General features: G+C 38.4%; 1 protein-coding gene and 2 non-coding genes across 7 annotated transcripts in view; all 3 read right to left on the minus strand.

Annotated features, from left to right (window-relative positions):
• Positions 1-2,500, minus strand: part of LOC138003864 (tetratricopeptide repeat protein 28-like) — a 67,305-nt gene that overhangs the window by 22,358 nt on the left and 42,447 nt on the right. The gene's annotated exons all lie outside the window — the stretch shown is intronic.
• On the minus strand, positions 298-370 carry Trnat-ugu (transfer RNA threonine (anticodon UGU)). Its single transcript has one exon. It is a non-coding gene; the product is annotated as a tRNA-Thr (tRNA).
• On the minus strand, positions 592-664 carry Trnat-ugu (transfer RNA threonine (anticodon UGU)). Its single transcript has one exon. It is a non-coding gene; the product is annotated as a tRNA-Thr (tRNA).

The raw sequence follows: 2,500 nt of genomic DNA on the forward strand, positions 1-2,500 counted from the left end.
TAGTATGAACACCAAATAATAATTATTAACAATTACTATTCGCCGAAGGCAAGGTGTATATCGGTCAATGAAAACCGAGATGAAGTTGAGGTGTTTTTTCCCCAATATTCATAGAGTCTGAGGGAATATCGGAAACACTAATTTAAATTTTCCTGACAATAGAAGCAACTCAATTTCTTAGTAAATGATGACATCATGCAAATTGCCTATTACATAGTTGATTATTTGAAAATCCAACGATGTAGTCACGAGCCAGTACGAAATACTGACTGATCCATTTTGAATGAAAAACACATATGCCGTGAGTGGGAATCGAACCCGCGTTCCCTGGATTACATGTCAGGTGTGCTAACCACTGCACCATCACGACAACCCTGCTGGAAACAGAGCAATCAGAGAGGTGATTTGTTAGGCGCGGGGCTCCCAGGCGCTTTATCATTCAGGAACAGGACTACATCGGATCATCCGAAGAAGATTCACAGGTTACCAGAAATACCAAATTATATTTAAAATGAAGAACTGGAAATCCAACGATGTAGTCACGAGCCAGTACGAAATACTGACTGATCCATGTTGAATGAAAAACACATATACCGTGAGTGGGAGTCGAACCCACGTTCCCTGGATTACATGTCAGGTGTGCTAACCACTGCACCATCACGACAACCCTGCTGGAAATGCTGTGAATCTTGTGGTAGCCTGTGAATCTTCTTCCGTCTCTGAGCGGGCAACAGTGCAAAATCTATGACACCAGAGGGTAACAGTGCACTGTTGCCCGCAAATGTTGACTGACGACCGCCGTTGCTGTTCCCGTTGCACGTTTTTCTGTTTGTGCTATATAAAAAATCACTTAATTACTGGTCTCTCAGGAAACAGTTCATTTTGTTTCCCTCGTCTGCACCTCAGGGGAACATTGACATTTTTAGGGAAACAAAATGAACTGTTTCCCTCGGGACCAGTCATTAAGTGTTTACTGTTGGAATAATGGCAAAATTATTGACCTTGGGTGTTCGGTGACACAGCTACATTGTAAAGCATAACCATTATGAAAATGATATCTGTTTTACCTTATTATAGTCAGCTAGCTTTTTGGTGTGGTTTTACTCACAGGTCCTGTAATAGGCCAAAAGCAATTTGTTACCTGGTATTTTAGGCAATGAGAAATTCATGGAGTTGTGCATCGTGTTCAATGCAGTTTGTTCTGTGCATGTAAATAATATTATGAAATGAAACATGTTTAGTGTGTTACTGATTACAGCCAACCCACCAGAGCCTGTGGTGCTCAATATAATGCTAAGCAGTGTATTGCTGTCAGCGGTGTGTGTGTGTGTGTTGATGGAAAGTAAGGATGGTATGGATGAAATGGAAGCCCTTTGCAAGAAATTATCTTTCCTGACTACTAAAAATCAGCTTAAGTGGCATGGATCTAAGAACGACCTACTCAGGTTCTTAACCTTGTACTTGAAAGTACAGCCTAATCAATTTCGAGCTAATGATAACGGATCTTGTGCAGTTTTCAAGATTCAAAATATCACTTGTAATTTCTACCACAAAGCGAGAACTCTACAAATTCAGGGAAAAGAGGATGCAGACAAACTGAGAAATGATTTAATCGGCCTAACTTCAAATTCGTTCACATCCCGTTAGCGAAACACCGAACGCTCTTCAGGAAAATCAAGATAAAGATGTTCAACTCAGAGAGGAGATTTCATCTGGCCTTATTTCACTTAGCGATGGTTCAACTACAACTTGTGGTAACACAAGTGAAAGGAATGTTGTTAAATCTCATGTACTATCCATAGAAGACGACCTAAGCAAGGCTGAAAATTTTATCGATAACGCATATATGGAAATTATTTTGGACCCCAACGAATCTAATTATTCAAATCCGGTCAAAGATAGCAAAGCTGATTTCGAGCAGCAATTAGAGCAATTGTCGTTGTTGTTAAAAGGAGTGTTAAATGAACTGAAAGTGTTGGGAAACATACCGCGTTACGTAACGCAACACAACGTACCTTTAAAAATAACTTTATTATACAAAGACTCTTAACTTAACAATTGGCTACCTGTGGCAAACCAGTTATATTACCGAAGCGCTATAATGGCCTTTAAATGTATGACGGGCCACGCCCCTGAATATCTGTCTTCAAAATTTTTAAAGCGAGCCGAGGTGAGCGGTCGTAGCACCAGAAACTCGCAATTGTTGAACATTCCACTTTTTAAAGCCGCTAGCGGCCAAAGAACCTTTTATTATAGAATAGATAATTTATAGAACTCTTTAGATTATTCTCTTAAACTGTATGATTCAGTCACTGTTTTTAAAAATCACCAAATTACTTAAAGAACTGTAATTTAATACTTATATATTTTAACAATTTTTAAGGTTTTATCTTTTATCTTTTAATTGTAAATAGGAATATATTTGTGTTAATATTGTATTTGAAAAGCCCCTTAGGGAAAGTCAATAAAGTATGTATGTATGTATGTATGTATGTATGTA

Source organism: Montipora foliosa, chromosome 5 (assembly GCF_036669935.1).
Source record: "Montipora foliosa isolate CH-2021 chromosome 5, ASM3666993v2, whole genome shotgun sequence".
NCBI classification, from domain to species: Eukaryota; Metazoa; Cnidaria; class Anthozoa; order Scleractinia; family Acroporidae; genus Montipora; species Montipora foliosa.